General features: G+C 43.1%; 1 protein-coding gene and 1 long non-coding RNA gene across 5 annotated transcripts in view; one reads left to right on the top strand and one right to left on the bottom strand.

The window, feature by feature from the left end:
• Positions 1–27,626, top strand: part of LOC117282706 — a 169,874-nt gene that overhangs the window by 100,927 nt on the left and 41,321 nt on the right. The window lies entirely within an intron of this gene.
• The window catches only part of LOC111866210 (paired box protein Pax-6), a 259,392-nt gene that overhangs the window by 227,040 nt on the left and 4,726 nt on the right, over positions 1–27,626 (bottom strand). For 2 of the 4 annotated variants that reach the window (XM_033752651.1, XM_023856992.2), the window contains exon 1: positions 5,163–5,334. The exons of the other annotated variants lie outside the window; for them this stretch is intronic. The gene's annotated coding sequence lies outside the window, so the exon portion shown is untranslated. Of the gene's footprint in view, positions 1–5,162; positions 5,335–27,626 lie in introns of those variants that run through there. 4 annotated transcript variants of the gene reach the window in all.

Here is a 27,626-nt window from a genome sequence, read left to right as displayed (position 1 = left end):
GACCGTGACACAACCTCTAACAGAAATGGGTACCAGGAGTTTTCCTGGGGTTAAAGGGCTGCCGGAGCGTAAAGTTTCGGCGCCACAGAGCGCTACGCTATGTTCGCTACGTACGCTACGTACGCTGTGTAGACTCTGCGACGCAGTTAACGTAGGGAACATAGCGTACGTAGCGTACGGAAGTCTGTGTGCCCAGTCACATTAGCAATAAAGGGAGATATTTTTCTGTTCGTATAGCGAACATAGCGTACGTAGCGTGCGTCGCGTACGTAGCGCTCTGTGTGGCCGAACCTTTAGACTTACAAATCACAGCCATCTGTAAGCCGATTATCTAGAAACTGTGGAAGCCTCGATGTCTCGCAGCTTTATGGGCCTTCATGGCCTGTTACAGGGATAGCCTTATGTTATCCGTCTTCATTCGTGGGTTATTTCACGACGCTTTGAGTACTGCGTACTATTCAGCGTCAAATGATACTCATAGTAGGGTAACAGATGAGTGTTACAGTGGAATAATTTAGGGGTGACCGTGGCTCAGTTGAGATGCTCTTTCCGCATTTATTGGGAAAGACTGAGGAAACCTACGAAAACTCATGGGTATCTGGGCTTAAATTCGAACTCGGGACCAGTCAAATACATGTCCCTGAAAGTTACCGCTAGCCCAACTTGTTACTTTATATCCTAGCCGCCCCATAGCTCAAGCGGTTAGTCGCTGGCTTCCCACAGCGGCGGCCCGGATTCGATCCCGGGTCTCCTCAAGTAGGATTTGTGGTGGACAAAGTGGCGCTGGGGCAGGTTTTCTCCGAGTACTTCGGTTTCCCCTGCCAATCTTCCTTCCACCAATTGCTCCACAATCACCCTCACCTATCATCTGGGGCTGGTACAATAGGCCAGAAGTGGCCGCAGTACAAGGGACTTTGTCCCACCCCACTAGCATTAAAAAAAATTTACTTACTTACTCCTTGATTCCACGGTCCTCTAAGAATCTTGGCCTCCTCTACGACAGGTGAGAATTCATCTCTACTAATTGTCTCCACGTCATCATTTTCAACTCTCCTAAATCATTCTGTACATTTTACAGCCATATTACGTACAACGAAATGAAACCTTTTTTTAGGCTGCGCCCTAACTCAGGCCACTAACAATAAAAAAGAAAAAATTGTAACTTTATATCCGAATGTTTCAACGTACTGCGCAGATGTTCCTACTTTGTTAAGAATAGAATAAATACTCACCAAATTATTTACTCTGCAGTCGGCCAAGTGAAGGATCACAGAGGAAGTCCCAGCCTTAAAACTGAATATGTGATAATGTGCTGCCTGTTCGAGACACACGTACATTTCGGGAGATGTTGATATATGAGTGTGTAGCAATGGTGTGATGGTTCCAGTGCCACTTCATCACCACGGATCTCATATAACGTGACCTGAGATTGGAGAAGAAACAGCACGGGAAGAGGCAGCACCTAAGTGCGTGAGGGACCGCCCTGTCCGACCCAAAACTTGATTAAAATTTTACATGAAAGATAATTCCGATGTACGTAATTAGCGAACTATTTTTTTTACCATTGGCTCTACAGCCCTCATTTGAGTCTAGGTCTACCTCCATGATACTCTCCGAGATAACTAATTAATTACGTGAAATATAGGATTTCTTGAGACGCTGAGAGTTTCTCAGTCGCCCCAGATATTCCTCGTATTGTGTTGCATGAAGATTCATTACCGTACTCGAAGGGGGCTGCCATGGGGCTGAACGCAGTGGAGTAGAAAACAGAATCTTACATCCGCTGGAAATCGAATCCCGTCCATCGCTGTATCGATCAAGCTGTTGCAAGGGATGAGCCATAAATCCGGTCCTTTCACCGCGACCATCAGTGATCTGTTGTGCTTCCCTTTTGATTAATCCTTTATCAACCCTACGCTTCTAATGAAATGCAGGACCTTGTTTATGGGAGCGTCACAGTAGTCACTTGGTTCCATGAAGAACTGGTCCAGATGACGAAATCTTAAATAAGCTATGGCCTCACAATCACATGGGATACGTGTGGCTGTTTTCTCTTCTTCTAGTCAGTCACCTTCGCAAGTGGGGTCATGTGTCAATCATAGTTGACTCCATGTGTTATTTATGTATCATAATTACTTTTTTTGTCTATGGCTCTACAGCCTTTTGGACCTTGGTAAAATTTTCAGTTTCTTAATCTTTTACACAGTCGGTAGGACTCCTTGGATAGGGGATCAGCCCGTCGCAAGTTTGCTACCTACACACAGAACAACACAAATACAGAAAAGATACAAAAAGGCATCAATTTCTCGAGTGGGATTCGAACCCACGATGCCAGTGTTCGAGTGGCCGAAGTCGGTTCAGGCCTCTGTGATCTGCCTCGTAGCTACAAGCATTTAGTTATCTCTGTACCCTTAATTCGAAATACTACAGGCCCTAATAATTATGAAGCTTCTGATCTTGTATTTTTCTCCACACTAGCATAAGGAACCAGGATAGATCAGTCTGTATAGCTACTTAACTTCTGAGGAACCTCAAGTCGATTCCCGGCACGGAGATACATATTTCTCTACGTCTGAATTTGCAGACCGACTTTGGGGCCCACGCAGCCTCCTAGCTACTTGTACTGGGGCTTATCGCCGAGAGTAAAGGGGCTGGAGCGTGGAGCTGACCACTCATCTCCATCTTATACCGCGGTGAGGAATGCATGGAGTTATAATTTCACTTCTGCATTTGTTTAACTAAACCCAAGGAAAACTTTTTGCTTCCTCTTCATTCTGTTGTTCTTCTTCTGTTTTATGTCCGGAATTCTTCCTGCATGTCTTGTTCCCAATATCCACTGTCCTCTACCTTAGGTTTCCGCAGTTTCAATATAATGTATCGTATATAATATATATTGTATGACTTGGGAGTTCGGAAAGAAGTTGGCTCGTTTCCGAGAGCGGCCGTCAGCCATTACCCGGACAGGAGCACTGGCAACCCAAGGGTGGAGGCGGGGTGAAGTCAGAAATTCTTATTACAAACTTATTTTTAAACTATGTAAGAATATATTTTCTCTTCGATCTAGAGATGTCAGGATTTGGAAACAGTTCTTAAAGAATGAACTATAATTTTTGTTAAAAATATTTGGTATATTTTCTGTTTTAATTTTTTTTTTTTCAAAATTGAAGCGGAGATACATGCCAAATTCTTTCTAGGGCCGTGGTCGGAGACTATGTCTCACATCCATGCAAAACAAGTAAAATCACCGTAATTTAATAGCCAAAGGAGAAGAGTCCAGATACAGTTATGCTGCATAGTTAGATAAAACAGTTTAAACATAAATCAAACAATGTCTTACTCAGCAAAAAAGGCACAAATCTGCTTACGTAATATTAAAAAGCGAAAACGGATACTTTATTTTACCAACCGAATTCTTTTTGATCATTTCTTGGTAAAGCTAAAGCTAAACAGGCCGTTGAGGATTACAGGGCTGTGAAACGTGGAGCCTTCCACATTTTCTAGACAATCGGCTCGCAGATGGCGGTGAGGTTGTCAGCCTCACGCGCCGGCTGCCCTTTACGCCCCAGGAAGATTCCTGGTACTCATTTCTGTTAGAGGCTGAGTCAATTCCAGGGATATATTTCGGCTGCAAGGTGTAGGTCAATTGAAGAATGCAGTGACCTCATTGGGAATCGAGCCTGCTACCTTCCGGCTTGTAGCATAGTGCCTCAACCAACTACACTACCGCTGTTAGCAGGAATAATTACAGGTTATTACCTTCACTAAACAAACACTGATCCATGAAATTTGTTAGCAATAAAATAAATAATATGTAAGCGTTAATTTAAATACATATATCAGTGAGAATTAGACTTTTATTTTCTGGAATATAAAGCCGTGTATTTCCATGGAAGTTAACTTGACATTTCCGTAGAACATTTCGTCATCTTCTTCAGGACTAAATATTACGCCAAGTAAGAAAACAGCATGAAGCACGTAGCAAGCTGGCCCTAAAAATCCAACTCACTTCCATGTCACTACACAGCATTATATCCCATAATGCACCTCTTCGTAACGGCGGTTGTGAGATCCCCAACTCATAGCAAATATGAAGAAATTTCTTTTAATGACTTATATCCTGATTATGAGAGACACCAAATGTGGGCTGTGAAGTTGTGGGACTATTGAATGTGTGCTCTTCTGTGATTAAGGGACAGACTAATGAAGCTTGTGATAGACTCTCATTCTGACACTACAATGTGAACCTTAAGGACATTCTCCGTCTTATTGCTTACCTCAAATATCCCAAAGCTCGAAATTTTCGCTGTTCCACTCCCTACATCCCCAAGCGCTTCATACATGATACATTAAATTAAAATTTAATGTATCCTTGTAAGAGACCGTGAGGGCCTACAGCTTTGTGAGACTCCCACAGTTTTTAGACATTCACCTCACAGATGGCGGTGAGGTTGTGAGCCTTACGCGCCCGCCGGCCGCCCGTTACTCCCCGGAAGATTCCTGGTACTCATTTCTGTTAGACACTGAGTCGACCCCAGGGTAACAGTAAATAATTAGTTTTCTTCACGAAAGCACATAGGAGTATTTGCCCGTTTTCCTTATTGTGATAAAACAAGGAGGCCTATTATCACCTTACTGTCTGCATTTCCGTCTGCGTCTGTTTATCCTTCTGTGTAACCACAATAATTTTTTACTCTTATGAGGCTTATGAAATTAATTTTCCTGCCTGTCTATCTTCTGTTATTCCCCTTAATTTTTATTAAGACTATTATCAGCTTACCTTACTGTCTGTTAGTCTGTGTGTCCCCAATAACAATTATTTTTCTATGCGGTCCGTGACGTATCAAAGGAAAGTAGATGATTATTTTGTCTCCGAACTTCTTTTTGTTTGTTTTACGACACGTAAATTATCTATCTAATGATAATCGGTGAATGACAAGTTGGAAATGATTATGACGGAAGCAGAAGTGACGCATTAAGGTCCTATCCTTGTATTTTTCCTGCAGAGACTAAGGAAAAATCACCGAAAAACTTCAGTCATAATATCACTTGCCCTGGCCGAAATTCAAACCTAGCACCTCCAGAATACAAGTCTACATCCTTACTATTAGGGAACACTATCCTGTATTACTGTGAAGAAGTGCATGTACTGAAGTTTGGCCTACCTTGTGCTGACGGCCGAGTACAGAGGCATCTTGACCGCACGACCAAGCGGAGTGTCCACGTCACCCAAAACAGTCACCGCGCTGTTCATTTTTTCTCGTATTTAAACAATACCAGTGTTTGCCTGTCAGTCCATACGGTTTCTGAGGCCTATATTTGTAGACGTCAAGGTATTAATTACGATATGCCCTCCTACCTTTTAAGTTATTTCCTTTCATACCCCACCCTCTACTTTACTCCTCCCTCGTACCGCGCTTTTCTGTAGAGTCTACAAACCCCCCTACCCCTTTTTTTTCTTTGGTGTCGCCCTCTGCCCGGATGTATTTGTTGGTTGACTTTTCGACCTGTCACGTGCCACCTGTGTTCACTGTTCCTCCATATTTCTGTCTCGTATTGAGACTAGATACGAATCTCCATTTTTCTTCCTTTTCTTCTTCTCTCATCCTTCCCGTAGTGCAAAATGTCCGTTACGTAACGATGACTTGGCCACCTTGGCTGGCATCACGTGATACGAGCTCCGTCTTTATATCTGTGATCTACTAAGTGTCCCAGCGTCTAAACATTTAGAAATTTATTTTTAAAATTCGATATGGTAGACTTTCAATCAAACTTCTTAGGTTTTCTGATTAGCTACCGTTTTGACCTAAGATAAAATAACCTTAATGGCAATAAAGTGACTGTTATTGTACTGTGGCATATAGACCCGTTTCTATGCAGCGAACGCGAAACAAACTACAGAACAACATTCGCTGATAGGCAACAGGTTTTAATAAACAAGAATAGACGACCGCTGTTAGTGAACGGCTTGGTAAACACATTCTCGCAGCAACAGATACGCATGTAACAATATAGAAGGTGTTAGAAACAGTGTTTTCTCCGAGGTCCGTGCCGACATGTTATAACCGTGACGGTTTGAAGCAACGAGCTCAGTGATCACTTGATAGTCAGTCGGTGAAGAGAAGACTAAGAGGTCGGTGTGAAATTTCGGTGCGTCAGTTGTAACTAAGACAGGGAGCCGGCATCAGAGAGGACTTGATCACGGAAGCAGAGAAATAGCCACTGTTAGAGCCGTTACCAGGAAAGGTCTAGTGGAGACTGTAACAGACTGAGAACACTATTTTCTGTGTTCTAGAGATTTGTAAAACGTAGATATTAACGATGGCGCTCTAATTAAATGCAATTACGAGTTGTGTCATAAAGGTCAGTAAAACAAAATATTTAATCAAAACTCCATCTATAATCACTCATACATTTTATTTTTTTTCTACAGAGCGTGTTTGTGTGTTTCGTATGGTTCTCAGAACATAGAGTGACCGTTTCCTTACACAGCATTATCAGACGCGAAAATAGTTACTTTTGCAGATGGCACTGCTATCTTCCCTACCCACGGCAATCCAACCACAGCCTCCTCTCATCTACAGGATCATCCAATCCTCATAGAAGCGTGGCTAAACAAATGGAAAATCAAGGTAAACGAAGTAAAATCCACACAAACAGCTTTCACCCCCCGAAAAGGCACGTGCCCCCAGTGCAAATAAATCACATCAACATTCAGCCACAAGAACAGATCAAATACCTAGGAATAACCTTTGACAACAAACTAAACTGGAGACAACACATAATCAAGAAAAGAAAACAAATGGACCAAAAAACCAAAGAACTCAACTGGCTCATAGGAAGAAAATCCCACCTCTCCATCGAAAACAAGTTACTGATCTACAGAACAGTCATCAAGCCTATATGGGCATAGGCATAGAGCACTGGGGCTGCGCCAGCAAATCCAACAGCGTGCCCAGTCCAAAATACTCCGATCCATCACGGTCTGATCACTCATCCAAGGAGTCCTATCTCAGTGAAAAATGATTACGGAACTGAATAAGAGGCCAGGGCACTGAATGTACATAAAAGAAAAAATTATCCCTGTGCTTAACTGATTAAGCAGTACGCCGCGAAGGGTTAAGGAGGAGTGGATGTATAGATCCATACTTTTTGGATCTCGGCACTAGATGGAGGTGAATAATCACCTTCACGCCCCGGCCGCTTTATCCTCGGGGGAAAGAGCTTCTGGTACGCATTGGATAGGAGGTTGGGTGGACCCCAGAACCGGTCTGGGCGACGTGGAGAAGAGAAAATTCTTGACCCTACCGGGACTCGAACTCCGACTCCTCGGTATAGCGTTCAGCCTGTAGCTAGTCGCTATACCTACTGAGCTGTCCAACCCCTACAACCTGTTATATATACATATATATATATATGTTACATGTAAGTAAATTAAAAAAAATAAAGCTATCCCTGTAACAGGCCGTGGAGGCTCATAGGGTTGTGGGATGTTGAGGTTCCAACTTTTTCTAGAAAATCGGCTCACAGATGGCGGTGAGGTTGTCAACCTTACCCGCCAGCCGCCCTTTACCCGTAGGAAGATTCCTGGTACTCAACTCTGTTACAGGCTGAGTCGAGCCCAGGGCCATAGTGAGGCTGGAAAGATTAGGTCAATTGAAAAGAAATCCACCTCATTGGGATTCGGTTCCGCGACCTTCCGGCTTATAGCATCGTGCCTCAACCAACTGCGCTATCGCGTGCCTCCATATGTTACATATACATGACTAAAAGTAACTGAAATTCGAATCTGGCGCCCCGTATTGTAGCTGCTGTCCTCACACTAAATTCTTCGCAACGAGGAGCGGGACATTTTCTGCTATAATTTAAAACGCAACGAAACATCATGTCAAATTTTGTCTACTTCTCATGCCTTTGTTTATTCTTTTTGCTTTTTATGAAGCAAAATAGTTTCTCAGCTTATATATAATTTATATTACTGCAGATTAATGACATCACTCGCGTTTGCCTGCAGATGTCTCTGTCTTATAAACTTTGTAACGGCCACTGTTTCTTCCGCACAGAGTCACAGAGTCTGCTGTTTTAGCATTTAATATCTTGTTTAAATGCAATAAATATTGATATACCGCAGCAACAGACGACATGACAACTTTACAGAATGTGTGAATGTGTAGGAGAGGAAACATTTGGAGGAAGTTGCATGGACCGGAAACTGACCCAGAATTCTGTAGGATCAGAACTGACAAAGAACTAAGGGGAATTAAATGAAACACCTGATCTCGTAAGTGGAAGGCGTATGGCATGTTATGTGAGCGGTGTGTTACAACAATCAGAAATAATGATGATCTTAAGGAATTTATAAAACCCTTGACCTTGTAGCAGACTCTAAAAGGTAGATATATGGACCAGTAAAAATCAGAAATAAGAGACAAAGTATAGGTATCCCTGTAACAATCCATGCAGGCCCATACGTTTGTGAGACGTCGGAGCTCCCACATTTTCTAGACAGTCGACTCACAGATGGCGGTGAAGTTTTCATACTTATAGGCCGGGCCTCCCTTTGTCCCCAGGATGATTCCTGGTACTCATTTCTGCTAGAGGCTGAGTCGACCCCAGAGCCATAGTGAGGCTAGAAGGATTGGGTAAATTGAAAAATACAATTGCCTCATCGGGACTCGAATCCGCGACTTCCCGGATTGTATCATAGTGCAGTAACCAACTACGTTACATGCACCGAAAAATAATCAAGAAGTGAATGAATTTTATAAAACCGTTGATATGGCAGCGGATTTTAAGAGCAGAAAGTTGAAGTAGCTACGTTGTCATTAGAATGGATCTAACAAGTGTGGCTAAAATTCTATCTGGAAACAAACTGGATGCAGAGGAAGAGCATAAAGGTGTAGTTTGAGGTGAGTGGAAGATGAAGAGAATGATTTTCGAGTGCTCAGAACGAAGATATGTAGGACAAAATCCCATAGTGTAGCAGAATGCGAACCTGTCATGAGGTTATAACTTCCCCCTGCCTTGTTATGGTGCTAGAATCATGTGAACAGGCGACAGTTGCGTCCTTCAACCTGCTGCTGACACCTAACCCCCGACTCCCTCCTAGCACAACGCAAATTTATGAGAACACATGTTTCAAGTGGAAATTGGTGACAGTTTTCGTTAGAAATACCCAGTTTCTTAGCTTGACAAGTTATAGAAGACAACTACATTTATACTATCATGATTTAGGGATGACCGTAGACTGGGTTTGTAGTGGAGATCGAATTTATAGACCACTTATACACACGACTCAGAACTACAAGTAATTACAGCCCTATCGCTAATTTCAATATTACTAATCACTACACGCTATGTTTTCTCAGTCTTCTTTCACTAGTCGTTTCCTGGTAACGGGTCTTAACAATGGAGTTTCTTCAGCTTCTGTGCTCACGTCGTTGCTGTCGGGTGATTATCCCACAACTGAATTATCAACTGAACTATAGTGCCATCTGATCTCAGCCACACTTGCAGAATACTCAACTAACTGCCTCAAACTCAAAGTCATAGTAACTTTATGACTGGCGGTTTACCACTAACTACTTCATCTTGGTGCCAGACCCTTTGAGTCCCAGTATCGGGGACTTTCTTTTCAGGTGAACCCTTGCGGTAATAGCCCTTATGTAACATTCCCTCTGACGAGAAGATGGGTTTGTTTCTTATGAACTTGTTTGGATTTTCGTCAAGTTTACGTATCACACATGTAGTATGTTATAGAATAATTTTTGCTTTTGCATAACACACAATCCCTCTGTCAGTACAGGCTTTACAGAGCAGATCATGTCTATTTTACTTATTTTATGCTACAACGGCAGCTTAGTCACCTGAACAGCCCTAAACTTGACCACCGCCAAGTTGAAACCTCTTCTATTTCCTATGTCTTGTTCTATGCTGCGAACATGTTCATTCTCATGATTTTGTATGACTTCTGCTTGTCACCTGCACAATTTTCTTATATAATTGTATATATATGAAAGTTTGAATGCCATGTGCAAATCGCGGACCGGTGTGAACCTTGGAAAATTACCAGCGGTGCGCAGAACCTTGTATTGTATGCGCTGCAATTTTAAGAGGTCGGTGTCTGCAATTAGTTCCCAGGCGGGAAGATCATTACTGATCTGATCAGCGCCTAATGCAGGTTTAGTTCATTGTTAGGCATTAAATTCTCACCTCTGAATATGGAGTACATTCTAATAAATGTTCTGAAAGCCATGGCTTCAATTATTTCTATATGTAGTCTCAAAGTAACCCTCATATCGAAGATTTTTTTTTCCTTGGCACTATAGCCCCATTGGGCCTAGGCCTACCTCCATGAACTTCTCCGTTCACTTCGGTTTTTCTAGATCTTACATTCGGTAGGACTCCTTGGGCGGGTGATCAGCTCGTCGCAAGGCTTCTACCTGTAGACAAAAACAGAAAAACGCATACACACAAACTAAACATCCATGCCCTGAGTGGGATTCGAACCCACGATCACGGTTTCCAAGCGAGGGAAGACAGTACATGCCTTAGACCACTCGGCTACCGTGACCGGCAGTGTATAAGAATAATATATAAGAATTCAGTTCGTACCTCACAGGAAACAGATCCGAACCCACGATCCCGGTTTCCAAGCGAGGGAAGACAGTACATGCCTTAGACCGCTCGGCTACCGTGACCGGCCATATCGAAGATTACACTGAGATAATTTACATGATTAACAAATGAGATATTCCTTCCATTCAATGTAAGATGGGCCCCAGGGGCCACTAACTGGTTCGCCCCAATTGTCTTCCTTATAAACCCCTTTGCGTTTCCACCAGTAATTCTATTGTTGCGAGCTTACTTTTTGNATACTTGTAATATGTTGAGTAGATTGTAAATATACAGGAAATTAAAAAAAAGAAAAAAAAGAAACGAGTTGCATAACACCGTTGTTTATTCGCCTACCTCGCAGTCATTACACAGCAACGGCTGTACACGCTACAGTATTAAGAAAGACCTTCTGAACTTGGTATATTTTACTAAACTGTGTTGCTGTCCCGAGATAATACTTTCAGCCACGTTTATTTATGAATACAAGATGCCCGGCACTCATAAGAGGCTTAGATAGGCCCCTCGGCCGATGTGGGCGCTGTGGAGGAGAGACAATTTCCCACCCTTAACTGGAATCAAACCACGATTCCTCGGACATCTAGTCACGCGTCTAGTCGCTTAGGGAACTGAACCATCCTCGTTCCTGCAATTAATGCTGTGTTAAACGTAAAAGGCAAAATAGTCCTTGTGCTTAATTAGTTAAGCCCCATGCCATGAATGCGTGAGGGAGGGTTGAGGTATGTCTCAACAGTTCCTTGCCTCGGAAATGAAAGTAGGTGGGTTGTCAGCTTCACGTCCAAACCACTTTACCCTCAGGGGAAAAAGCCCCAGGTACCCATTGGCTAGGAAGCTTGATGGGCCCCATAACCGGTATGGACCCTTCAGAGAAGAGAAAAATCTATTGCCCCCACCTAGAAACGAACCCCCGGCATCCAGCCAGTGTACTGAGTGAGCTATGCGGTCACATGTATCCTATGAGAAACAAGCGAACATCGATCCCGCAGAGCGAGTGTAGGTGTGTGGGCACAGAAGCGACACTGTGAGGGGTTCACCGCGTGAGTGAATGGATCACCACGAGGTGCCAGGGCATGGCCAGGGCTCTCCATCTTACCGCGCCTTCTGACGCGACCGTAAACAGATGAACTGAAACCGTACCAGCCTGTGTATAAAAACAGGGCCGATATGTGGGACCCGGCTCTGTTGAGATATCTCCAGCATTCTCATGAGACCGCTGGGTTAGTTCAGTGAAATCTGCCGTCTTGACGACAAGCCCCTTGAGAGTCACGACCAGTTATTTTATTTTCCAACTGAACATTTGAGGCTTTATTCCTCATATAATATCCTCTCTTACGAATGAATGGGTCTATCGTTTACAATTGCTGCCGCTCCTCGTCAGCGCAGTCATTCTGAGGTTCGAGTACCGCGGGACTCATGACCAATTTTTTTTCCTTGGCACTACAGCCCCAGTGAGCCTAGGCCTACCTCCATGAACTTCTCCGTTCACTTCGGTTTTTCTTGATCTTACACATTCGGTAGCACTCCTTGGGCGGGTGATCAGCTCGTCGCAAGGTCTCTACCTGTACACAAACAGACAAAAACGCACACACACAAACTAAACATCCATGCCCTGAGTGGGATTCGAACCCACGATCCCGACTTCCAAGAGAGTGAAGACAGTACATGCCTTAGACCGCTCGGCTACCGTGACCGGCTCCTGACCATATTTACTCTCTCAAATTCGAGACTCCCCAAACCTGGAGGGCCAGGTCCCCGTATTTATATCCCCCAGCAAAATGATAGCCCAGGTATACCCCCAGGCACTGGGCTCCCTTTTCGTCGCCTCCTACGACCCACAGGGTGTATTCGACCCCACCTCCACACGGAATGCTCTACGAGCTAGCTATTTACAGCTTCCTAAAATAACCGCTCCCAAACCGGAAATCATCTTTTTTCTGCCCCTAAATTTTGTGGCATCCTGTAATTGACAAAGTGTTCGCTATTTGGTCCTGGTGCGCATATGAGTATGGGCCCTGGGGTCAGGTGTTGCTATCAGTCTTGCTGATTGATACGTCCAGTCACGAGTGTGGGAGCTTGTCTAGTAAACAAACCACAGATTGATCACTGCATAACAACCTTTTGCACTGGAAGTAAGTGATTACACATTCCAAATTGATTTCCAGGAAGGCACTGACCCCGAGGTGTAGGCTTCCCCGAACACATTTGTTCTGGTGTCGACCTCTGCGGACACTTATAATAAAGTCTGTTTGAAACGGAACCTCGATTAGACGGAATACTTGTGTTACTCGATTGAATCCACCACGCAGAAGACGGATTTATAATTAATAAACAAGAATTTTATCAGGCGTAAACGGGAAGGGAAGAATTTAAACTACGAAATGTTACTCTTGTACGCAGTGCCATCACCGAATTTTCGGAGGAAGATACTGTCTCCAAACAGATCGCATCTTGCTGCCTGCTTCTTTATTTGCTTGCTATTCAGCCCTGAAAATTGAAGCAATATATTCCCTCGAAACGTCTGTGAACATCTATCCGACCACATGCCCTCGGTTCCCAGATGCTGACCAATGTGAGAACATAAAGTCTAACGAATTCTTAATGGAACAAAATTTGTTTTCCTTTGGTGTAAATATGTCCCGTAGTTGTGTCTTCTAGAACTTATTCACACATTGGGGAGGGGGGGGAGCTGCTGGAGCCAGACAGAAATAGAAGCGAGAAGAAAATTAATATGTGAGTCGATGTGTGTTACAGTAAACATGACCATGTACAAGTAGATATTGGAGAGTTCCATCATCTGGGATATAACGACGTGTAGTATACTGAAATTCAACCGACGTTTCGGAGGAAAATATCACCTTCATCTTCAGTTAGCGAGCAGAGTTACTTGCTACCTGTTTTATGTTGGACCCTTACTTAGATTATTCTTCGACAGTGAAGATAGAGGCGGTATTTTCCTCCGAAACGTCGGTTGACTTTCAACGGACTACACGATATTATACTCTAGAAGATAGAACTTCTCATGACGACAGCTGTGAGACCCTCACGTTGTTCACTGTCTCAAGCTGATTACGCCAAAGACTCTTATGGTATTGGTAACTCAAGTCAGTTCAGTTAAAATATTTGTTCAAAATTACATGATAGTAAAGTTGTCCCTGCCGGTCACGGTAGCCGAGCGGTCTAAGGCATGTACTGTCTTCGCTCGCTCGGAAGCCGGGATCGTGGGTTCGGATCTGTTTCCTGTGAGGTACGAACTGAATTCTTATATATTACTGTTATACACTGCCGGTCACAGTAGCCGAGCGGTCTAAGGCATGTACTGTCTTTGCTCGCTTGGAAGTCGGGATCGTGGGTTCGAATCCCACTCAGGGCATGGATGTTTAGTTTGTGTGTGTGCGTTTTTCTGTTTGTGTACCGGTAGAGGCCTTGCGACGAGCTGATCACCCGCCCAAGGAGTCCTACCGATTGTGTAAGGTCTAGAAAAACCGAAGTGAACGGAGAAGTTCATGAGGTAGGCCTAGGCCCACTGCGGCTGTAGTGCCAAGGGGGAAAAAAAAGAAAAAGGTGTCCCTGCTCTTAATTAATTAGACAGTAGGCCATGAAGACGTATGGGGGGAGTGGATGTAGAGAGCCACGCATTATTGACCTGGGCAGTAGTGGAATTGAGCAATCAGCTTCACGTTCCGGCCACCTCTCCCCCCACCTCAAAGGAAAGCGTTCATGGTATCCATTCGATAGGAGGCTGAGGGGGGCATATCTGGTCTGGACGCTGGGGGAGATGAGAGAAATCGGACCTCAGCCACCTTGGCCGTAACCCTTCCCTACACCGACTGAGCTATTCCGGCTCCCGTTGACAAGCTAGTAAAGTATTCACAATTACAAAGGAATTAGTAAGAAATTTGTGTAATTAATTAATATTTGTCGCTATTTTTGTCTTTAGTTAAAATATGTCTGGCAGAGCGGGTAAAAAAGTAAAGTTGTCCCTATTCTCGACTAAGTCATCACAAAGCCATGAAGACATATGGGAGAGTGGATGTATAGATTCACGTTTTCTTGACCTCGACACTAGTTGGAGGTGAGTGGTCAGCTTCACGCCCCGGCCGACTTAGCCCCGGGGAAAGCGCCTCGGTACCTATTGAATAGGAGATTGACTGTACTCCAGAGTCGGTCTGGATGACGTGGAGAAGAGAAAATTCTTGACTCTACCGAGACTCGAACTGCGATCTCTCGGCAGCCCAGCCCGTAGTCAGTCTCTATACCGACTGAGCTATCCTGGTTATGTCAGCGTAAGTTGTAGCGGCATTAACGTAGTTCTAAATGAAAGCTTGTTGTAAACTCTCGAATCGTTCCCTTAAGTCCTACTTCAGATGAATCCCACAGAGAAAGAATTTTAAGTGCGTATGTTATGATTTCACTGGCAACGTCACTTGATAGTCTCCAAGGCTTGGACAGTTCTGTGTTGCAATAATGGTGGGATTTCCCTTGATTCATGTTAATTATGGGCAATAACTGTAATAAAATCTTTTTTTTTTTTTAGAGTTGAGTTCTTACTGTGATTATCAAGATAATTATCCTCTGATATATTACGCTACGTAGGCTAGTAGATTGTTACCTGAGTTTCGGATGAAACTGTTGACTCTGTCTTCAGGGTAGAAGAGCAAACTGCGAATTGATTTCAACTTGTCTCAGACAAGAGATTTTTTTTTAATATTTATACATAAGGCCCGATGTGTGTGTATGTGCCTGTGGTTTAATATTCCGCTATTTGCTTCAAACCCTCTCGTTAGATAGCAACGAATGAGATTAAAAGTTTATGAATGTCAAGTTGATATTGAGTTCCTCTGAATGGGGTTTGTAAAGAATTTTGTTTTTGGGAAATAACTTAAGAAATGGCGAATTATAACATGTGTCTGGGTCAGAATAGCTACGGACTACCAGAAAGATGACCGAGGTTCGATTACCGACAGGGGCAAATCATTACTCAATGCTCCACAGAGGACATAACGGCTGTAATGCTCGCCCAGACTGCAGTGGGTACCCCGGGCTGTTACTCCGGGGAAAATGTTGCCGGGGCGTGAAGCTGACCACTGAACTACATAGTGCCGAAGTCAAGAATGGAGGACCCATCCCTCTATTCCCCTACAGGTCGTAATGACGTGGTGCTTAATTAATGAAATAGAGGAACAACTTTAAAGTTTAAATTACCTGCTCGTTATAATTTGGTTCAAGACAGACCTATATAAGTTAAAATGACATCCGTGGTCACTGACTCTTCGGCAGGTCCAGGCCGCTTCAGCCGCGATGTGTCAGGTATCGGCCGATGGAATGAACTTGTCCCTTTTGCAGAAGATGAAGCAGTTTCCAGCCGCTTCTGTTACATGACGTGGCTACATTTTTTTTATCTCGATTTTTTGCTCCATTTGAAAGCCTAATTCTGTTCCTGTGTTTCTGTTTAATCCTTTGCCTGTTTCTTTTCTTTATTTCACTTTGTCGCTCCAAGTTTATGGAGTCTGTAGCTGCGATTTGGAGGTACTTTTATGCGTAATTGGTTTAAGTTACAAATTTCGGCATGTTTCTACCATTTTTACTTTTATATCATATACATTTTGTACATGGTGTCACTGTAAATTGTGTCATAGCTTAGGCAGTTAGTCGTCGACTTCCTGACACAGCGGCCCGGGTTCGATCTTAGGTCAGGTTGTTCTGTCTCTAAGATTAAACTCCCGTCACCTTTCCGGTCGTCCAGCGTTTCTTCGGCCGTCTGTTTAGTAATTTGTAACTATTTTGCCCATCCCTGAAGAGTACATTCATTAATCAAAGTTATGAGCAAGCTCAGTTGTTTTATAATTCGTTATAATTTGTTTCTAGCTGGGTTTTTGCCTTTAATAGCTATATATTTTTTCTTTGTTTGTTTGTTAAAATTTCCTGATTGCAGTTGTTATGGTCTTTTGTTGATGAGTAGCTCTTTGTAAATCATACACAGATAAACAAAAATATGACTTGATCATCACGGAGTATGGTGCTATAGTGTGATGTGTGTGATGTTGCGTGATATATGGTGTGATGTGGTGTTTAGTTTGTGGCTTGGTTCAGTGTGATGTTGTGTGGTTGCTATTTGGAGGTGTTTCAAGCTATGTAGTGTAGTATGATGTGATTTGTGGTGCTCAGTTAAGTACAGAGAAAACATTCCTTTCTTAAAATTCTGTGTGTCTTTTTAGGTAATTAAACAGTGAGAAAAGTGAACCTGTATATAGTCTTCTGTAACTTCCGTATATGAGGCCGCGTTGCACCTTGCGCCGCTGTTGAACTATGCGTTGCTCTTTGTCGGTTTCAATTTATGAGGCTGCACCAGTTTACCTTGTAGAGGCATCTACAGCTCTTGGAAAGGGAAGCCCATAGATATCCGACGTAATTAAGCAGATCGCTTCGTCATTTGTATTTTCTCACACAGCTTCCACACTACTGCATCCGACTCGACGTTCTGTGTGTCACCAAGGCGGCGTATAACATAACAAGAAATCAAATTGTCGCATCTCACATGCAGATTGGTTCATGATTATGTCTTGCAAATTTCTGCTTGCGATTGTACGTTCTCGAATAATTTACTCTTTGCTTAACTAATTAAACACTACGCTATGAAGACTTATGAGGGAGTAGGTGTATAGATCCACGTTTCCTTAATCTCGATATTAGCTGGAGGGCAGTGGTCAGCTTCACGTCCCGGCTGCTAGGCCCCCGGTATCCAATGGATAGGAGGCCGGGTGGGTCTCAGAGCGGGTATAGACGACATGAAGAAGTGAAAATTATTGCTCCCACCTGGGCGCGAACTGCGACACGTTGGTCGTCCAGCCCGTTGTCAGAGGGTGCTCAAAAAAATTTTAGTTTCTAAGAGAATGGAAGTAATAAGGAAATTTTATCTACTGCGATATAACGCCATGTAGTATGTTGAAAGTCATCCGTCGTTTCGGAGGAATATGACAAATCCATCTTCCTGGTCAAAGAGTAAAACAAGGTATTTTCAACTGCTTATACGGCTCTGTATCCTACAAGATAGAGCTCTTAATAACCACCGCTGTGAAAACATTAAATCCTACAATTCGACTCGACTCAATTCGTTCGGGTAATGCGCCAATAGTCTTATTGAGTCAGATTGAATTCGACTCAACTGAATTCGATTCGATTAGTGTCCCAGCAGTCTTAGTAAGCCAGATTTGATTAGATGAAACAAACTTCTGTTTGGTTATTGTGCTTTCAGCCTTAGTGAGTCAGGCTCGACTCGATTCGACTCGATTGGACTCGATTATTGTGCCGTCAGGCTTCGTGTGCACTTCCACTTGTTCCTATTTGTGTGGCTTCAAAGAAAATTCACAAACATATTAACCGAAAGAAACATGATATCATTGTTTTCTCATACATCAGAATATAATTAACTTATCTAAACTTCTATGAAAACCATAATAAGCAACCAAAGTCTCGGAAGTATGGATGCTAGGAAATGTTCCGCCATTTTGAAGCTAACCCAGCGTTGCCTCTGGATTACGTTGAATGTCTATACCGAAAGCGTGTTTCTTTCTCTACTATTATGATATGTGTAATTGCTTTTCTTAGCCTCATTATTGCCTTTGCCCTTCGAGTCATGAAATGTTGCATGCGTCTCAGTTTAATAACAAGGTAATATTACGTCGGATACCAAGATTCACGCAGGATCATTGCCAGCTCTATTTGAAAGGAACTTCTTAAAGCTGAAAAAAAATTGTTATGCGTCCTTTATAGTCTTTGGAAACATAGCGATATTACTCCTGTGCAAGTGGTTCCACGTTACACCGACAGATGGCTCTGGTCTTTTGCAGTTAATTTAGCAACGTTTTCATTGACTCATATTATATAGCGTCAAATGATTCGATGACGGAATGTAATGAATTTTGAGAAAGAAGCTATTATTACCTAAGTAAAGATATTACCCCTGCATTTTCGTAGAGAAACTGAGTATTACCATGAAAATCTCCTAACCCTTTCAGGATAATCTGTTTCCTGACCGAGATCTAACAGGTCACCTCTGGAATATAAGCAAGAATTACTACCGGTTGAACCAATGTGCTCATTATCATAACATTTATACCATTATTATTATTATTATTATTAGAGGGGGTGGGTTTCCCCATGCACTTAGACCAGTTATTGGTCCATTGTGCGTCCCCCTTTAATTTCTACTGTCGCCATACCCTACCGGTACTGGTGCGTGCTATCAGCCCCGTTCAGCCAACGAGGTCGGCCGTCGGTACCTGATATTTCCCCCATCTACCAGAGGCATTGGAAACTACTTGGGCGGGAAATTGTTGCCTAATTTTGCTCAGAGGTCTCCTAGAGGCATGAGAAATTTATACCATAAATTGACGTAAGCCCATTTATTAAGAGTAGATTAAATTCGGGGAATGATTGATACCAGTGAATTTAGAATTTTTGTGTTCCCATCTCCTATCTAACAATGAACAAGAAGTGCTGGAAAGTAATAATCGCCAACTTTCTTTTGATAAGACAAGTACCGCATAAAACATGACGCTTCCAACAATCCTTCTTTGCCACTGGGAAGTGCTTACCGAGCTCTTGATTTGCAACGAAATGGAGATAGACACACAGACCATACGAACCGCATAGAAAACGACGAGTCAAACCATTCTTCTGTTTCTTGTATTCGTTGCCTTGGAAACGTGTATACCGAGCTGTTGCGTAGCAGCGAAAAGGAGATACACATACAGGCACACAGACTAATGGAAGGGACTCTGAATTATGACATCGAGAAGGGCTCAATGGCGTATTACACAAACCAAGTTTCATAAAGATTGGTTGAGGCATTCAAAATCTGATAGGGGGACTCACACAGACAGGATGGAGTTCGCACAAGCCCACTTTCATTCGTTCAAAATGAGGAAAATAGGAACAAATGAAATATATTGACGAAGTTATAATTTTAGCTGTTGTTTTATATACATATGAAGCTCTGTCTTTCACATTAAGGGGGAACATAGACCGAGGGTATTCAGAATCAGGGTACAAAGAAGAATCTTTGGACCGAAGGGGGATGAAATATCGGAGACATGGAGAAAACTGCATAATTATGAGCCTCATAACTTGCACTCTTCGTCAAGTATAATTAGAATAGTGAAGTCAAGGAGGATGAGAAAGGTAAGGCATGTAGCACGAATGAGGGCGAAGAGGAATACGTATAGAATGTTGGTGGGAAAGATACCACTGGGAATACGAAGGCGTATGTGGATGGATAATATTAAAATGGACCTTAGGAAGACAAGATGGTGTGGCATGGACTAGATTGATAAGGACCAGTGGAGGGCTCTTGTGAAGACGGTAATAAACCTACGAGTTACAGAAATTTTTGAGTAGCTGAGCGACTGGCGGCTTCTCAAGGACTCATCTCCATGGTTTTAGTTAGAAGCTTCACTGCTTATTCCATGAAATGAGATAAACGAAGACGCACCGTAATGACATGTTTCGAATCAAATTTTGTTTCCGGATTTGATCTCATTGTGTGTGTTTGTGAGACGTTTCTGATGGCCCGTCATAATCCAATAGTGGCTTAAGTCGTTATATTTTTTTCCTTGGCACTACAGCCCCAGTGGGCCTAGGCCTACCTCCATGAACTTCTCCGTTCACTTCGGTTTTTATAGATCTTACACATTCGGCAGGACTCCTTGGGCGGGTGATCAGCTCGTCGCAAGGCCTCTACCTGTACACAAACACAGAAAAACGCAAACAAACATCCATGCCCTGAGTTGGATTCGAACCCACGATCCCGGCTTCCGAGCGAGTGAAGACAGTGCACGCCTTAGACCGCTCGGCTACCGTGACCGGCACGTCGTTACATTATCACTGCGAATTTACTAAATTATATATTCTAAACGCCATCTGAACAAAAATTGGCACACACCGGAGGATTCGTTAAACAGAAGAATTTTCATCCATAGGATTGTCTACTTTTAGAAATGTTTTAAACACATTATATGCTTTTCAAGAGTACTATTTTCTGGTATATAATACAGTGCAGTTCGTTGTAAGTCAGCCGACGTTTCGGAGGAACATATGACCTTCATTTTCGGAGTCGAAGATTAAGCCGAGGAAGATATCAGTGTGAAAGCAGGTTGCTCAAACTGGCAACTTGCTCGGTTTCATTCTTCGAACCCGAACCCGAAATGTTCCTCCGAAACGTCGGTTGACTTTCAACGCACTACATTACCTTATATCCTAGATGATAGTACTCTTCATAACCACCGCTGTGAGAACATGAAATCATATATGTGCCTTTTTGTTTCTTTTAGAAGGAAAATTAAAATATGTCTTCCAGCAAGAGATGTGGACAACGGCTGGAAGCTCCTTGAAAGTCTTTTCTTCCTTGTCACTGTGCATATTTTTGCAATGAAGTTGTCATGATATCACAAGGGAATGCAGGAGCACATACACAACTACCACTGTTTCTCTCGTCAAGCGTGTTTCAACTGTTTTCCACACACACACACACACACACACACACACACACACCTGCTACGGAGCGCGTGTAATTCGAACAATTTCACCTTACAAAGAAATTACCTCCGAGCTGTTCCTCATTGTAGTTGTCATGTCCTTGCATAATGCTCTTGTGCTGCGTTTCGTGTTGTACTGCCTTCCAACGAAGGGAAGGTTAGGCAAGTTGTGTTTATAACACTTCGACCTTCATCTTTTGCTTTGAGATTCTGTACAGTTAGCTTAAGTATATCAAGGCGAACGGTAAGAGTAGCCGAAAATAATATTAATATTTCGGCTTGAAAAGCATGAAAGAGCTAACTTGATAATTGCTTCGCGCTCACTTCGCTGGAGGATAATAGTGTTTCGAAAAGTTCAGAACTTACAATTCTGACTGGAACCGCTGATCATATGTACCTACATTTTCAAATGTGGAATTTCCTTCCTAAACTTTCCTCGCGTTAGATACTTTGACAAACTTTACTCTTTTTAGAAATACTTTGTCGAAATACATCCTCTAGATAGCAGCACCACTTAATATATGTTGTTTTGTAAGAATTAATATCATATTATAAATATGGCTCTCTTTTGAGAAATATCAATTGATTGAATTTTGTTTCAAAAAATTTTCCGTTAAACATTCAATGGATTGTACCATATTAGTGTATATATAGACACTCCGTGACTGTCATGTCCTGAAGGGGTCCAGATTTATGATATCACGAACGGAAAGGAAGGAAAGGAAACAAAGAAGGAAGTCCCAAAAATGCAAATCTAATAATTATAGTGTTTAATATTCGTATGTTGACATATCGAACAGAATGTCGCATGAGACATAATGATGGGTTGCTCAAACTCCATATGAATGAGATTCATGCCGCGCGTATTGATATCACAGAGGCACGACGCTCGTGACAGAAGTTGTGCTTAATTACTTACTTACTTACTTACTTGGCCGCGCCATAGCTCAAGCGGTTAGTCGCTAGCTTCTCACCGAGGCGGCCCGGGTTCGATCCCTGGTCTGGTCAAGTGGAATTTGTGGTGGACAAAGTGGCGCTGGGGCAGGTTTTCTCCGAGTACTTCTCTTTCCCCTGCCTATCTTCATTCCACCAGTTGCTCCACAATCACCCTCACTTATCATCTGGGGCTGGTACAATAAGCCAGAAGTGGCAGCAGTACAAGGAACTCAGTCCCTCCCCACTAGCATTTAAAAAAATTGTACTTACTTACTTACTCCTTGATTCTACGGTCCTCTAAGAATCTTGGCGTCCTCTACGACAGGCGAGAATTCATCCCCACTAATTGCCTCCACGTCTTCATTTTCAACTCTCCTAAATCATTCTATACATTTTACAGCCATGTTACGTACAACGAAATGAACCCTTATTAAGGCTGCGCCCTAACTCAGGCGGTTAGTCGCCAGCTTCCCACCGCGGCGGCCAGTGTTCGAGGCCGGCTAAAGTAATATGGGATTTGTGGTGGACAAAGTAACAATGGGACAATTTTTCTTACAAGTATTTCGGTTTCCCCTAGCAATTCTCATTCCACCGACTGCTCCACACTCATCATCTATCGTCCGGGGCTGGTACAATAGGCCAATTAGTGGCCGACGTACCAAGTGGACTCAAGTATCACCCCACCCCAAGGAACTAAAAAACTTGACCTTACATTAAGGGAATCTGGTTTGAGGGCTAGCCTAATTAGTGAGTTTACTTCACACCTGCCACGCCCAAACGCTGATATAACCTGCTCAGTTTCTTCTGCCCGCTTCTGTCTCACAAAATATATGTGACCGAACACATAAACGGTTCGTAAACGTCCAGATAAAGTAATCCCACGTCAGTGTTCGGCTTCATATATTTCCAGTACAAGGCGCTTAACAGAGGTTCTTCACGCCTCCAGAATGCCTCTAGAGGTCTCTGGTGCCGGCGGTTGGGTTTCTTCTTCTCAAGAGATAAACCCATTCCCTCTTGACCCACTACTCTGATAGCAGTTCGTGACGCGGAACACACGTCTTATATTCATACCGAGCGGTAGCGCTCTCGACTTGTATTGACGTGGTGCTCGGTTCGAATTTAGGCCGGAACATGATATCATCATACTGTAAAGGTAAAGTCTTCTCTGTGCTTAATTAATTAAGCGCCATGCCGGGAAGGCGTATGGGGGGTGGTGAAATAACTCCACCATTCTTTACCTCGACATTGGTGGAGGTGAGTGCTCAGTTCACGTTCCAGCCGTTTTACCCCCAGGTGAGGTATCACTCGGTACGAATTGGATAGGAGGCTGGTTGGGACACAGAGTCGGTCTGAATGCTATGGAGAAGAGAAAATTCAACGCCATCTCACAAGAATATTGCGCAACTAAACCGTCTACTTGATATCGTGTACTGTACTTCACAGGGGGTGGGGGGCACGCGGCAGCGTAGGAGGTTGAGGCACTATGCTACAAGCCGGAAGGTCACGGGTTTGATTCTCGATGCGTTCATTGGATTTCTTCAATTGACCAAATCCATCCAGCCGCAATATGGCCTCGGGGTTTGACCCAGCCTCTAACAGAAATGAGTAATATGATTCTTCATAGGAGTAAAGTAAGGCTGACAACCTCACTGCCGTCTGTGAGCAGTTTGTCTAGATAATGTGGGGGACTAAACTTCTCAAAATTCTGTGCATCGCCACTGCCTGTTACACGGATAGTTTTTCCTGTTTACCTTTATTGTACTTGAAACGTCCATATCTAATCATTGCCAGTACTCACAAAATAGACACGATAAGCTGAAGCAAATATAGCTTACTGGTGACCTTCTCTATTACTTAAGTTCATGAAACGTCATAACCCTCTACAGCTCCTTATTGTGGTAACCAGAAATTGTCCAATTACAACGATAACCTGCTCGCTTTAAAGAATTGTGTATAGGACTATAGGGGGATAGACATCACTTTAATGATCAAGGAATGAATCTTTGTGGTGTGATTGCAAGAATGTGGACACGTGTGTGGGTAATTTAAATTAACTTTATCATACCAGAATGAAACAGAATGTAATAAGAAATAAAGAGCTATCCTTGTAAGAGGCCGTGGAGCCTCATGAAACTACGAGACTCCCACATTTTCTATACAGTCGGACGACAAATGGCGGTGAGGTTGACAGCCTTACGCGCCGGCCGCCCTTTACCCCCAGGAAGATTCCAGGTACTCATTTCTTTTAGAGGCTCAGTCGGCCCCAGGGCCGTAGTGCGGCTGGAAGGATTAGGCTAATTGAAAAACTCACTGATTTCATTGGAATTGAACCAGCTTGTAACGTAGTGCCTGAACCGACTGTGCTGCCACGTTTCTAATAGTGGATGATAAAATAAATTGGAATGGCTATTAGACGTCACAAAATAGAGTCACGATTTTTGCAAAGCGAAGCTCAAGTTTCGTAAACCGAAAGAAATGCAAAAGAAGAAGAAACCTGGAAATAAGCAAAGGTGGGTCGGCAGTAATTGGTGTAATTTGTATAGTCATGATATCCAGGGGGCCCAGACTTTTGTTAAAAATAAAACACACAAGTGGCATGATCGCGCAAAGGATGCGCTTGCGGGGGGGCGTGTGCCCCTGCGGCGGGGGTTCACTTTAAGGCCATGGAAGCCGTTTTAAGAAGTATAAATATTGAAGTTCTATTGACTTTGCATAATCGGAGTTCAGCCAATGCTGAAAAAGATACGGCTTTATAGAGGTCTACTAAATATGTGTTTTTCTTTAACGTTGTCAGACCTGACTACAGAGAAACTATTGCTCGCAGATCCATCTGCCGGTAGAAATAATAAAAATTCCAACCAGCATGTGCAGCACACTATTGTGTTACCATAATCTCACCCAGTAACATTAAGAAATTATTGTGGCGTACAAACCCGTTGCTTAGCAGTGACTCTCTAAACAGCGGCCGTTGCTAGGTAACGCACACAACAATAGAACGACGATGATATGTAACTCGTTTCTAAGCAACGGATCGATAAATACGCATACATTAATATGACTATGGTTGGAAGAAGTGTTTTATATTCGGTCCGTGCTAGTTATACAGAAGAGTACATTTGAGAATCGGCATTCGAGTTGCTGAGTTCAAACTGAGCAGTTAGTCGAGAGTTGGGCCCTGCAAGGGAGGCTCAGAAGATGACGCTATGCAGTCACGAGTGGAGTGTTAACAGGCAGGCAACGGCTTGACCACAGAGGCTGAAGAATCTCCACTGTGTTAAACCCGTTGCCAGGAAACGGCTAGTGGAAACTGTAATAGATCGAGGACACTAGTCCGTGTGTGCCTTCGAACTGCAAAGCGTAGTTTCGAGGGGTGTATAAAAATGATCAATATATCCAATTCACAGAATCATACCCCCTCTATAGACACGCACACCTAAATAGGTGATACTATTTTATACAGAATTTAAGACTAATTTAATTAATTTATTTCGTGGTTTAGGGTGAGACTGGTCCACACGGTACGTCGGCGGCTACTTAGCCTATTGTCTCAATCCCGGATGTGAGATAAGTATGGAACATTTTGGGGAATGATAATTCGCAGGGGAAAAGAAAATACACGGAGAGAACCTACCCCGGCTACACTTTTTCCACTACCAATTCCACATGACCTGGAAATGAAGCCAGGACCATAACAACAGACAGACGATTGGTCATGTTCAGTATAGGCCTGACTAACTTCATGGAGGTGAGCCCATCTTGAGATGTCGTTAATTATGCAGAGACTCAAGAAATTTCCAGCATTTTATGGAACCCGAAGGTTCATTACCGTGTTCACAAGAGCCCTTCACCAGACCCTATCCTGAGTCAGATCAGTTCAGTCCATACCACCCCATCCTATCTCTCCAAGATGCATTTTAATATTATCCGCTCACGTCTTTGTCTTACTAGTGGTCTCTTTCCTTCTGGTTTTCCCACCAATATCCTATATGCATTCCTCTTCTCCCCAATTCATGCTACATGCCCTGCCTGTCTCATCTTCCTTGACCTGATCATTCTAATTATGCTTGGAGAAGAGTACAAATTATGAAGCTCCTCATTATGTAGTTTTCTCCAATCTGCTGTCACTTCATCTCTCTTCGGTCCAAATATTCTCCTCAACGCCCTGTTCTCAAACACCCTCAGTTTATGTTCCTCTTTTAATGTCAGAGACCTTGTTTCACACCCATACAGAACCGCAGGCAAAATTATAGTTTCATGTATTCTAATTTTAAGTTATTAGACAGTAGACGAGATTCATCCAAGCCTATATGGATGAATTAAAACGTCAGTCACTCAGAAGAACTCCGTCTTCTAGGACATAACGTTGTGCAGTCCGTTGAAAGTCAACCCAATTTTCGGAGGAACATGTCGCCTCTATCTTCAAGTTCGAAGAATATATCAAACAAGAGACCAGCATAAAGCAGAGCTTGCTACCTGCTTCAAAATGCTAACAATGTTATGCAAATTTCTTGTTTGGACTATTTTTCATCCTGAAGATGGAATCGAGATGTTTCTCCGAAACGTCAGTTGACTTTCAACGTACTACTTTGCGTTATATCCCAGAAGATAGAACTCTTCATGACCACCGCTGGAGGAACATTATATTTCGTCGTAATCATTTATTTTGTATACAATACATGTATTCATGTATTCGCACGGAACAGTAGGATTCCTCAGCCTTAAGTTCATTTGGTTTCTTCTTCGTTTTGCGTAATGGTTTGAATAATTCAAGCCATTGGGTACACCGCGCAATTATTAAAATAGAACGAACGTTCCTGGTACTGTTGGCTGTCGTGAGTAATGATGCAGTCACGCGACCGGGTCTACAAGCATGGCGACGCTTTCGAACCCTCACTTGTCTAATAACAAACTTTGAATGTAACAGTGCAATATGAACTACATAAAGAACGATTGGTTTGTTAATTAAACATCAACCACACGATTAATTGGCCTCCCTGCATACTGAGAAAGAATCACACGAAAGAGAATAGACTAATAGACATAGACTAAATATTTTTTTTAATTCGCTTAGTGGGAGGTGGAGTCCAACTGGGTCCACTCGGCACGGCGGCCACTGATTGGCCTATTGTACCTGCCCCGGGTGATTATGATGATGAAGAATTTGGTGGATGAAGATTGGCAGGGGAAACCGAAGTAGTCGGAGAAAACTTACCCCAGCGCCACTTCGTCCACCACAAATCCCACTTTACCTGACCCCGGGATCGAACCCGGGCCGCCGTGGTGAGAAGCCAGCGACTAACCGCTTGAGCTCTGGCGCGGCCTCTACACATAGACTAGCTCTAAGTATGCAGAAAGTGGGCTTGTGTTTGTGATCCCGTATTGTCTTGGAGGCAGATATTATGGTTTCCATCTTCAGAGTCCGTACTTCAGAGTCAGTACTTAAACCGTGAAGTTGGAGGCACCAATTTACTCCGAAATATTTATGAGTCTACCTACGTATTATATTACGTATCAACACATCCACGA

The sequence above is a fragment of the Cryptotermes secundus genome, unplaced genomic scaffold (genome assembly GCF_002891405.2).
Source record: "Cryptotermes secundus unplaced genomic scaffold, Csec_1.0 scaffold81, whole genome shotgun sequence".
NCBI classification, from domain to species: Eukaryota; Metazoa; Arthropoda; class Insecta; order Blattodea; family Kalotermitidae; genus Cryptotermes; species Cryptotermes secundus.
Note: the sequence above shows the minus strand (reverse complement) of the source record. Positions and strands in the feature narration are given on the sequence as shown.